Genomic DNA, 12,420 nt, shown 5'->3' with positions numbered 1-12,420 from the left:
GGAGTCCCGACTAAACCCGTAAATGTAAGAAAATGTAAGAAAATGCATTTTTTAAGAAAAACATTTTTTGCTAAAAAGTCGTAAGGGGGGACCCTGTCGTAAAAATGCCAAAAAACGGACTTGCTTCAGCAGTACAATTCTGGTGCTGTAGTTGTAGGAGATGTCTCAAAACGTCATCAGGAGTCCCTACAAAACCTAAAAATGGCATAAAATGCTTTTTTGGGAAAACTTTTTTTTTACAAAAAAAAATTCCAAAAAACGGACTTGCTTCAGCAGCACAATTCTGGTGCTGTAGTTGTAGGAGATGTCTCAAAACGTCATCAGGAGTCCCGACTAAACCCGTAAATGTAAGAAAATGTAAGAAAATGCATTTTTTACGAAAAACATTTTTTGCTAAAACGTCGTAAGGGGGGACCCTGTCGTAAAAATGCCAAAAAACCGACTTGCTTCAGCAGTACAATTCTGGTGCTGTAGTTGTAGGAGATGTCTCAAAACGTCATCAGGAGTCCCTACAAAACCTAAAAATGGCATAAAATGCTTTTTTTAGGAAAACTTTTTTTTATAAAAAAAATTTCAAAAAACAGACTTACTTCAGCAGCACAATTCTGGTGCTGTAGTTGTAGGAGATGTCTCAAAACGTCATCAGGAGTCCCGACTAAACCCGTAAATGTAAGAAAATGTAAGAAAATGCATTTTTTACGAAAAACATTTTTTGCTAAAATGTCGTAAGGGGGGACCCTGTCGTAAAAATGCCAAAAAACGGACTTGCTTCAGCAGTACAATTCTGGTGCTGTAGTTGTAGGAGATGTCTCAAAACGTCATCAGGAGTCCCTACAAAACCTAAAAATGGCATAAAATGCTTTTTTTGGAAAACTTTTTTTTTACAAAAAAAAATTCCAAAAAACGGACTTGCTTCAGCAGCACAATTCTGGTGCTGTAGTTGTAGGAGATGTCTCAAAACGTCATCAGGAGTCCCGACTAAACCCTTAAATGTAAGAAAATGTAAGAAAATGCATTTTTTAAGAAAAAAATTTTTTGCTAAAATGTCGTAAGGGGGGACCCTGTCGTAAAAATGCCAAAAAACGGACTTGCTTCAGCAGTACAATTCTGGTGCTGTAGTTGTAGGAGATGTCTCAAAACGTCATCAGGAGTCCCTACAAAACCTAAAAATGGCATAAAATGCTTTTTTTGGGAAAACTTTTTTTTTACAAAAAAAAATTCCAAAAAACGGACTTGCTTCAGCAGCACAATTCTGGTGCTGTAGTTGTAGGAGATGTCTCAAAACGTCATCAGGAGTCCCGACTAAACCCGTAAATGTAAGAAAATGCATTTTTTACGAAAAAGATTTTTTGCTAAAATGTCGTAAGGGGGGACCCTGTCGTAAAAATTCCAAAAAACTGACTTGCTTCAGCAGCACAATTCTGGTGCTGTAGTTGTAGGAGATGTCTTAAAACGTCATCAGGAGTCCCTACAAAACCTAAAAATGGCATAAAATGCTTTTTTTGGGAAAACTTTTTTTTTACAAAAAAAAATTCAAAAAACAGACTTGCTTCAGCAGCACAATTCTGGTGCCGTAGTTGTAGGAGATGTCTCAAAACGTCATCAGGAGTCCCGACTAAACCCGTAAATGTAAGAAAATGCATTTTTTACGAAAAACATTTTTTGCTAAAATGTTGTAAGGGGGGACCCTGTCGTAAAAATGCCAAAAAACTGACTTGCTTCAGCAGTACAATTCTGGTGCTGTAGTTGTAGGAGATGTCTCAAAACGTCATCAGGAGTCCCTACAAAACCTAAAAATGGCATGAAATGCTTTTTTTGGGAAAACTTTTTTTTTACAAAAAAAATTTCAAAAAACAGACTTGCTTCAGCAGCACAATTCTGGTGCTGTAGTTGTAGGAGATGTCTCAAAACGTCATCAGGAGTCCCGACTAAACCCGTAAATGTAAGAAAATGTAAGAAAATGCATTTTTTAAGAAAAACATTTTTTGCTAAAATGTCGTAAGGGGGGACCCTGTCGTAAAAATGCCAAAAAACTGACTTGCTTCAGCAGTACAATTCTGGTGCTATAGTTGTAGGAGATGTCTTAAAACGTCATCAGGAGTCCCTACAAAACCTAAAAATGGCATAAAATGCTTTTTTTGGGAAAACTTTTTTTTTACAAAAAAAAATTCCAAAAAACGGATTTGCTTCAGCAGCACAATTCTGGTGCTGTAGTTGTAGGAGATGTCTCAAAACGTCATCAGGAGTCCCGACTAAACCCGTAAATGTAAGAAAATGCATTTTTTAAGAAAAACATTTTTTGCTAAAATGTCGTAAGGGGGGACCCTGTCGTAAAAATTCCAAAAAACTGACTTGCTTCAGCAGCACAATTCTGGTGCTGTAGTTGTAGGAGATGTCTCAAAACGTCATCAGGAGTCCCTACAAAACCTAAAAATGGCATAAAATGCTTTTTTTGGGAAAACTTTTTTTTTACAAAAAAAAATTCAAAAAACAGACTTGCTTCAGCAGCACAATTCTGGTGCTGTAGTTGTAGGAGATGTCTCAAAACGTCATCAGGAGTCCCGACTAAACCCGTACATGTAAGAAAATGTAAGAAAATGCATTTTTTAAGAAAAACATGTTTTGCTAAAATGTCGTAAGGGGGGACCCTGTCGTAAAAATGCCAAAAAAATGACTTGCTTCAGCAGTACAATTCTGGTGCTGTAGTTGTAGGAGATGTCTCAAAACGTCATCAGGAGTCCCTACAAAACCTAAAAATGGCATGAAATGCTTTTTTTGGGAAAACTTTTTTTTTACAAAAAAAAATTAAAAAAACAGACTTGCTTCAGCAGCACAATTCTGGTGCTGTAGTTGTAGGAGATGTCTTAAAACGTCATCAGGAGTCCCTACAAAACCTAAAAATGGCATAAAATGCTTTTTTTGGGAAAACTCTTTTTTTACAAAAAAAAATTCAAAAAACAGACTTGCTTCAGCAGCACAATTCTGGTGCTGTAGTTATAGGAGATGTCTCAAAACGTCATCAGGAGTCCCGACTAAACCCGTAAATGTAAGAAAATGTAAGAAAATGCATTTTTTAAGGAAAACATGTTTTGCTAAAATGTCGTAAGGGGGGACCCTGTCGTAAAAATGCCAAAAAACTGACTTTCTTCAGCAGTACAATTCTGGTGCTGTAGTTGTAGGAGATGTCTCAAAACGTCATCAGGAGTCCCTACAAAACCTAAAAATGGCATGAAATGCTTTTTTTGGGAAAACTTTTTTTTTACAAAAAAATTTTCAAAAAACAGACTTGCTTCAGCAGCACAATTCTGGTGCTGTAGTTGTAGGAGATGTCTCAAAACGTCATCAGGAGTCCCGACTAAACCCCTAAATGTAAGAAAATGTAAGAAAATGCATTTTTTACGAAAAAAATTTTTTGCTAAAATGTCGTAAGGGGGGACCCTGTCGTAAAAATGCCAAAAAACGGACTTGCTTCAGCAGTACAATTCTGGTGCTGTAGTTGTAGGAGATGTCTCAAAACGTCATCAGGAGTCCCTACAAAACCTAAAAATGGCATAAAATGTTTTTTTTGGAAAACTTTTTTTTTTACAAAAAAAAATTCCAAAAAACGGACTTGCTTCAGCAGCACAATTCTGGTGCTGTAGTTGTAGGAGATGTCTCAAAACGTCATCAGGAGTCCCTACAAAACCTAAAAATGGCATAAAATGCTTTTTTTGGGAAAACTTTTTTTTTACAAAAAAAAATTCAAAAAACAGACTTGCTTCAGCAGCACAATTCTGGTGCTGTAGTTGTAGGAGATGTCTCAAAACGTCATCAGGAGTCCCGACTAAACCCGTAAATGTAAGAAAATGTAAGAAAATGCATTTTTTAAGAAAAACATGTTTTGCTAAAATGTCGTAAGGGGGGACCCTGTCGTAAAAATGCCAAAAAACTGACTTGCTTCAGCAGTACAATTCTGGTGCTGTAGTTGTAGGAGATGTCTCAAAACGTCATCAGGAGTCCCTACAAAACCTAAAAATGGCATGAAATGCTTTTTTTGGGAAAACTTTTTTTTTACAAAAAAAAATTCAAAAAACAGACTTGCTTCAGCAGCACAATTCTGGTGCTGTAGTTGTAGGAGATGTCTTAAAACGTCATCAGGAGTCCCTACAAAACCTAAAAATGGCATAAAATGCTTTTTTTGGGAAAACTCTTTTTTTACAAAAAAAAATTCAAAAAACAGACTTGCTTCAGCAGCACAATTCTGGTGCTGTAGTTATAGGAGATGTCTCAAAACGTCATCAGGAGTCCCGACTAAACCCGTAAATGTAAGAAAATGTAAGAAAATGCATTTTTTAAGGAAAACATGTTTTGCTAAAATGTCGTAAGGGGGGACCCTGTCGTAAAAATGCCAAAAAACTGACTTTCTTCAGCAGTACAATTCTGGTGCTGTAGTTGTAGGAGATGTCTCAAAACGTCATCAGGAGTCCCTACAAAACCTAAAAATGGCATGAAATGCTTTTTTTGGGAAAACTTTTTTTTTACAAAAAAAATTTCAAAAAACAGACTTGCTTCAGCAGCACAATTCTGGTGCTGTAGTTGTAGGAGATGTCTCAAAACGTCATCAGGAGTCCCGACTAAACCCCTAAATGTAAGAAAATGTAAGAAAATGCATTTTTTACGAAAAACATTTTTTGCTAAAATGTCGTAAGGGGGGACCCTGTCGTAAAAATGCCAAAAAACGGACTTGCTTCAGCAGTACAATTCTGGTGCTGTAGTTGTAGGAGATGTCTCAAAACGTCATCAGGAGTCCCTACAAAACCTAAAAATGGCATAAAATGTTTTTTTTGGAAAACTTTTTTTTTTACAAAAAAAAATTCCAAAAAACGGACTTGCTTCAGCAGCACAATTCTGGTGCTGTAGTTGTAGGAGATGTCTCAAAACGTCATCAGGAGTCCCGACTAAACCCGTAAATGTAAGAAAATGTAAGAAAATGCATTTTTTACGAAAAACATTTTTTGCTAAAATGTCGTAAGGGGGGACCCTGTCGTAAAAATGCCAAAAAACCGACTTGCTTCAGCAGTACAATTCTGGCGCTGTAGTTGTAGGAGATGTCTCAAAACGTCATCAGGAGTCCCTACAAAACCTAAAAATGGCATAAAATGCTTTTTTTGGGAAAACTTTTTTTTTCCAAAAAAAAATTCAAAAATCAGACTTGCTTCAGCAGCACAATTCTGGTGCTGTAGTTGTAGGAGATGTCTCAAAACGTCATCAGGAGTCCCGACTAAACCCCTAAACGTAAGAAAATTTAAGAAAATGCATTTTTTACGAAAAACATTTTTTGCTTAAACGTCGTAAGGGGGGACCCTGTCGTAAAAATGCCAAAAAACCGACTTGCTTCAGCAGTACAATTCTGGTGCTGTAGTTGTAGGAGATGTCTCAAAACGTCATCAGGAGTCCCTACAAAACCTAAAAATGGCATAAAATGCTTTTTTTGGGAAAACTTTTTTTTTATAAAAAATTTTTCAAAAAACAGACTTGCTTCAGCAGCACAATTCTGGTGCTGTAGTTGTAGGAGATGTCTCAAAACGTCATCAGGAGTCCCGACTAAACCCGTAAATGTAAGAAAATGCATTTTTTACGAAAAAGATTTTTTCCTAAAATGTCGTAAGGGGGGAGGGACCCTGTCGTAAAAATGCCAAAAAACGGACTTGCTTCAGCAGCACAATTCTGGTGCTGTAGTTGTAGGAGATGTCTTAAAACGTCATCAGGAGTCCCTACAAAACCTAAAAATGGCATAAAATGCTTTTTTTGGGAAAACTTTTTTTTTACAAAAAAAAATTCAAAAAACAGACTTGCTTCAGCAGCACAATTCTGGTGCTGTAGTTGTAGGAGATGTCTCAAAACGTCATCAGGAGTCCCGACTAAACCCGTAAATGTAAGAAAATGTAAGAAAATGCATTTTTTACGAAAAACATTTTTTGCTAAAATGTCGTAAGGGGGGACCCTGTCGTAAAAATGCCAAAAAACGGACTTGCTTCAGCAGTACAATTCTGGTGCTGTAGTTGTAGGAGATGTCTCAAAACGTCATCAGGAGTCCCTACAAAACCTAAAAATGGCATAAAATGCTTTTTTTGGGAAAACTTTTTTTTTACAAAAAAAAATTCAAAAATCAGACTTGCTTCAGCAGCACAATTCTGGTGCTGTAGTTGTAGGAGATGTCTCAAAACGTCATCAGGAGTCCCGACTAAACCCGTAAATGTAAGAAAATGTAAGAAAATGCATTTTTTACGAAAAACATTTTTTGCTAAAATGTCGTAAGGGGGGACCCTGTCGTAAAAATGCCAAAAAACCGACTTGCTTCAGCAGTACAATTCTGGTGCTGTAGTTGTAGGAGATGTCTCAAAACGTCATCAGGAGTCCCTACAAAACCTAAAAATGGCATAAAATGCTTTTTTGGGAAAACTTTTTTTTTACAAAAAAAAATTCCAAAAAACGGACTTGCTTCAGCAGCACAATTCTGGTGCTGTAGTTGTAGGAGATGTCTCAAAACGTCATCAGGAGTCCCGACTAAACCCGTAAATGTAAGAAAATGTAAGAAAATGCATTTTTTACGAAAAACATTTTTTGCTAAAACGTCGTAAGGGGGGACCCTGTCGTAAAAATGCCAAAAAACCGACTTGCTTCAGCAGTACAATTCTGGTGCTGTAGTTGTAGGAGATGTCTCAAAACGTCATCAGGAGTCCCTACAAAACCTAAAAATGGCATAAAATGCTTTTTTTGGGAAAACTTTTTTTTTACAAAAAAAAATTCAAAAATCAGACTTGCTTCAGCAGCACAATTCTGGTGCTGTAGTTGTAGGAGATGTCTCAAAACGTCATCAGGAGTCCCGACTAAACCCCTAAATGTAAGAAAATTTAAGAAAATGCATTTTTTACGAAAAAAATTTTTTGCTTAAACGTCGTAAGGGGGGACCCTGTCGTAAAAATGCCAAAAAACCGACTTGCTTCAGCAGTACAATTCTGGTGCTGTAGTTGTAGGAGATGTCTCAAAACGTCATCAGGAGTCCCTACAAAACCTAAAAATGGCATGAAATGCTTTTTTTGGGAAAACTTTTTTTTTACAAAAAAATTTTCAAAAAACAGACTTGCTTCAGCAGCACAATTCTGGTGCTGTAGTTGTAGGAGATGTCTCAAAACGTCATCAGGAGTCCCGACTAAACCCGTAAATGTAAGAAAATGTAAGAAAATGCATTTTTTAAGAAAAACATTTTTTGCTAAAATGTCGTAAGGGTAAAATCGTAAAAATGCCAAAAAACGGACTTGCTTCAGCAGTACAATTCTGGTGCTGTAGTTGTAGGAAATGTCTCAAAACGTCATCAGGAGTCCCTACAAAACCTAAAAATGGCATAAAATGCTTTTTTTGGGAAAACTTTTTTTTTACAAAAAAAAATTCCAAAAAACGGATTTGCTTCAGCAGCACAATTCTGGTGCTGTAGTTGTAGGAGATGTCTCAAAACGTCATCAGGAGTCCCGACTAAACCCGTAAATGTAAGAAAATGCATTTTTTAAGAAAAACATTTTTTGCTAAAATGTCGTAAGGGGGGCCCTGTCGTAAAAATTCCAAAAAACTGACTTGCTTCAGCAGCACAATTCTGGTGCTGTAGTTGTAGGAGATGTCTCAAAACGTCATCAGGAGTCCCTACAAAACCTAAAAATGGCATAAAATGCTTTTTTTGGGAAAACTTTTTTTTTACAAAAAAAAATTCAAAAAACAGACTTGCTTCAGCAGCACAATTCTGGTGCTGTAGTTGTAGGAGATGTCTCAAAACGTCATCAGGAGTCCCGACTAAACCCGTAAATGTAAGAAAATGCATTTTTTACGAAAAACATTTTTTGCTAAAATGTCGTAAGGGGGGACCCTGTCGTAAAAATTCCAAAAAACTGACTTGCTTCAGCAGCACAATTCTGGTGCTGTAGTTGTAGGAGATGTCTTAAAACGTCATCAGGAGTCCCTACAAAACCTAAAAATGGCATAAAATGCTTTTTTTGGGAAAACTTTTTTTTTACAAAAAAAAATTCAAAAAACAGACTTGCTTCAGCAGCACAATTCTGGTGCTGTAGTTGTAGGAGATGTCTCAAAACCTCATCAGGAGTCCCGACTAAACCCGTAAATGTAAGAAAATGTAAGAAAATGCATTTTTTACGAAAAACATTTTTTGCTAAAATGTCGTAAGGGGGGACCCTGTCGTAAAAATTACAAAAAACTGACTTGCTTCAGCAGCACAATTCTGGTGCTGTAGTTGTAGGAGATGTCTTAAAACGTCATCAGGAGTCCCTACAAAACCTAAAAATGGCATAAAATGCTTTTTTTGGGAAAACTTTTTTTTTACAAAAAAAATATCAAAAAACAGACTTGCTTCAGCAGCACAATTCTGGTGCTGTAGTTGTAGGAGATGTCTCAAAACGTCATCAGGAGTCCCGACTAAACCCGTAAATGTAAGAAAATGTAAGAAAATGCATTTTTTAAGAAAAACATGTTTTGCTAAAATGTCGTAAGGGGGGACCCTGTCGTAAAAATGCCAAAAAACTGACTTGCTTCAGCAGTACAATTCTGGTGCTGTAGTTGTAGGAGATGTCTCAAAACGTCATCAGGAGTCCCTACAAAACCTAAAAATGGCATAAAATGCTTTTTTTGGGAAAACTTTTTTTTTACAAAAAAAAATTCAAAAATCAGACTTGCTTCAGCAGCACAATTCTGGTGCTGTAGTTGTAGGAGATGTCTCAAAACGTCATCAGGAGTCCCGACTAAACCCGTAAATGTAAGAAAATGTAAGAAAATGCATTTTTTACGAAAAACATTTTTTGCTAAAATGTCGTAAGGGCGGACCCTGTCGTAAAAATGCCAAAAAACGGACTTGCTTCAGCAGTACAATTCTGGTGCTGTAGTTGTAGGAGATGTCTCAAAACGTCATCAGGAGTCCCTACAAAACCTAAAAATGGCATAAAATGTTTTTTTTGGAAAACTTTTTTTTTACAAAAAAATTTTCCAAAAAACGGACTTGCTTCAGCAGCACAATTCTGGTGCTGTAGTTGTAGGAGATGTCTCAAAACGTCATCAGGAGTCCCGACTAAACCCGTAAATGTAAGAAAATGTAAGAAAATGCATTTTTTAAGAAAAACATTTATTGCTAAAATGTCGTAAGGGGGGACCCTGTCGTAAAAATGCCAAAAAACGGACTTGCTTCAGCAGTACAATTCTGGTGCTGTAGTTGTAGGAGATGTCTCAAAACGTCATCAGGAGTCCCTACAAAACCTAAAAATGGCATAAAATGCTTTTTTTGGGAAAACTTTTTTTTTACAAAAAAAAATTCCAAAAAACGGACTTGCTTCAGCAGCACAATTCTGGTGCTGTAGTTGTAGGAGATGTCTCAAAACGTCATCAGGAGTCCCGACTAAACCCGTAAATGTAAGAAAATGTAAGAAAATGCATTTTTTACGAAAAACATTTTTTGCTAAAATGTCGTAAGGAGGGACCCTGTCGTAAAAATTCCAAAAAACTGACTTGCTTCAGCAGCACAATTCTGGTGCTGTAGTTGTAGGAGATGTCTTAAAACGTCATCAGGAGTCCCTACAAAACCTAAAAATGGCATAAAATGCTTTTTTTGGGAAAACTTTTTTTTTACAAAAAAAAATTCAAAAAACAGACTTGCTTCAGCAGCACAATTCTGGTGCTGTAGTTGTAGGAGATGTCTCAAAACGTCATCAGGAGTCCCGACTAAACCCGTAAATGTAAGAAAATGCATTTTTTACGAAAAACATTTTTTGCTAAAATGTCGTAAGGGGGGACCCTGTCGTAAAAATGCCAAAAAACTGACTTGCTTCAGCAGTACAATTCTGGTGCTGTAGTTGTAGGAGATGTCTCAAAACGTCATCAGGAGTCCCTACAAAACCTAAAAATGGCATGAAATGCTTTTTTTGGGAAAACTTTTTTTTTACAAAAAAAATTTCAAAAAACAGACTTGCTTCAGCAGCACAATTCTGGTGCTGTAGTTGTAGGAGATGTCTCAAAACGTCATCAGGAGTCCCGACTAAACCCGTAAATGTAAGAAAATGTAAGAAAATGCATTTTTTACGAAAAACATTTTTTGCTAAAATGTCGTAAGGGGGGACCCTGTCGTAAAAATGCCAAAAAACGGACTTGCTTCAGCAGTACAATTCTGGTGCTGTAGTTGTAGGAAATGTCTCAAAACGTCATCAGGAGTCCCTACAAAACCTAAAAATGGCATAAAATGCTTTTTTTGGGAAAACTTTTTTTTTACAAAAAAAAATTCCAAAAAACGGACTTGCTTCAGCAGCACAATTCTGGTGCTGTAGTTGTAGGAGATGTCTCAAAACGTCATCAGGAGTCCCGACTAAACCCGTAAATGTAAGAAAATGTAAGAAAATGCATTTTTTACGAAAAACATTTTTTGCTAAAATGTCGTAAGGGGGGACCCTGTCGTAAAAATTCCAAAAAACTGACTTGCTTCAGCAGCACAATTCTGGTGCTGTAGTTGTAGGAGATGTCTTAAAACGTCATCAGGAGTCCCTACAAAACCTAAAAATGGCATAAAATGCTTTTTTTGGGAAAACTTTTTTTTTACAAAAAAAAATTCAAAAAACAGACTTGCTTCAGCAGCACAATTCTGGTGCTGTAGTTGTAGGAGATGTCTCAAAACGTCATCAGGAGTCCCGACTAAACCCGTAAATGTAAGAAAATGTAAGAAAATGCATTTTTTACGAAAAACATTTTTTGCTAAAATGTCGTAAGGGGGGACCCTGTCGTAAAAATGCCAAAAAACGGACTTGCTTCAGCAGTACAATTCTGGTGCTGTAGTTGTAGGAGATGTCTCAAAACGTCATCAGGAGTCCCTACAAAACCTAAAAATGGCATAAAATGCTTTTTTTGGGAAAACTTTTTTTTTACAAAAAAAAATTCAAAAATCAGACTTGCTTCAGCAGCACAATTCTGGTGCTGTAGTTGTAGGAGATGTCTCAAAACGTCATCAGGAGTCCCGACTAAACCCGTAAATGTAAGAAAATGCATTTTTTACGAAAAACATTTTTTGCTAAAATTTCGTAAAAATGCCAAAAAACCGACTTGCTTCAGCAGTACAATTCTGGTGCTGTAGTTGTAGGAGATGTCTCAAAACGTCATCAGGAGTCCCTACAAAACCTAAAAATGGCATAAAATGCTTTTTTGGGAAAACTTTTTTTTTACAAAAAAAAATTCCAAAAAACGGACTTGCTTCAGCAGCACAATTCTGGTGCTGTAGTTGTAGGAGATGTCTCAAAACGTCATCAGGAGTCCCGACTAAACCCGTAAATGTAAGAAAATGTAAGAAAATGCATTTTTTACGAAAAACATTTTTTGCTAAAACGTCGTAAGGGGGGACCCTGTCGTAAAAATGCCAAAAAACGGACTTGCTTCAGCAGTACAATTCTGGTGCTGTAGTTGTAGGAGATGTCTCAAAACGTCATCAGGAGTCCCTACAAAACCTAAAAATGGCATGAAATGCTTTTTTTGGGAAAACTTTTTTTTCACAAAAAAAATTTCAAAAAACAGACTTGCTTCAGCAGCACAATTCTGGTGCTGTAGTTGTAGGAGATGTCTCAAAACGTCATCAGGAGTCCCGACTAAACCCCTAAATGTAAGAAAATGTAAGAAAATGCATTTTTTACGAAAAACATTTTTTGCTAAAACATCGTAAGGGGGGACCCTGTCGTAAAAATGCCAAAAAACCGACTTGCTTCAGCAGTACAATTCTGGTGCTGTAGTTGTAGGAGATGTCTCAAAACGTCATCAGGAGTCCCTACAAAACCTAAAAATGGCATAAAATGCTTTTTTTGGGAAAACTTTTTTTTTACAAAAAAAAATTCAAAAATCAGACTTGCTTCAGCAGCACAATTCTGGTGCTGTAGTTGTAGGAGATGTCTCAAAACGTCATCAGGAGTCCCGACTAAACCCGTAAATGTAAGAAAATGTAAGAAAATGCATTTTTTACGAAAAACATTTTTTGCTAAAATGTCGTAAGGGGGGACCCTGTCGTAAAAATGCCAAAAAACGGACTTGCTTCAGCAGTACAATTCTGGTGCTGTAGTTGTAGGAGATGTCTCAAAACGTCATCAGGAGTCCCTACAAAACCTAAAAATGGCATAAAATGTTTTTTTTGGAAAACTTTTTTTTTACAAAAAAAATTTCCAAAAAACGGACTTGCTTCAGCAGTACAATTCTGGTGCTGTAGTTGTAGGAGATGTCTCAAAACGTCATCAGGAGTCCCTACAAAACCTAAAAATGGCATAAAATGCTTTTTTTGGGAAAACTTTTTTTTTACAAAAAAAAATTCCAAAAAACGGACTTGCTTCAGCAGCACAATTCTGGTGCTGTAGTTGTAGGAGATGT

This window comes from Entelurus aequoreus, unplaced genomic scaffold (genome assembly GCF_033978785.1).
Source record: "Entelurus aequoreus isolate RoL-2023_Sb unplaced genomic scaffold, RoL_Eaeq_v1.1 HiC_scaffold_40, whole genome shotgun sequence".
Lineage (NCBI taxonomy): Eukaryota > Metazoa > Chordata > Actinopteri > Syngnathiformes > Syngnathidae > Entelurus > Entelurus aequoreus.
This window is presented reverse-complemented; position numbering follows the sequence as displayed.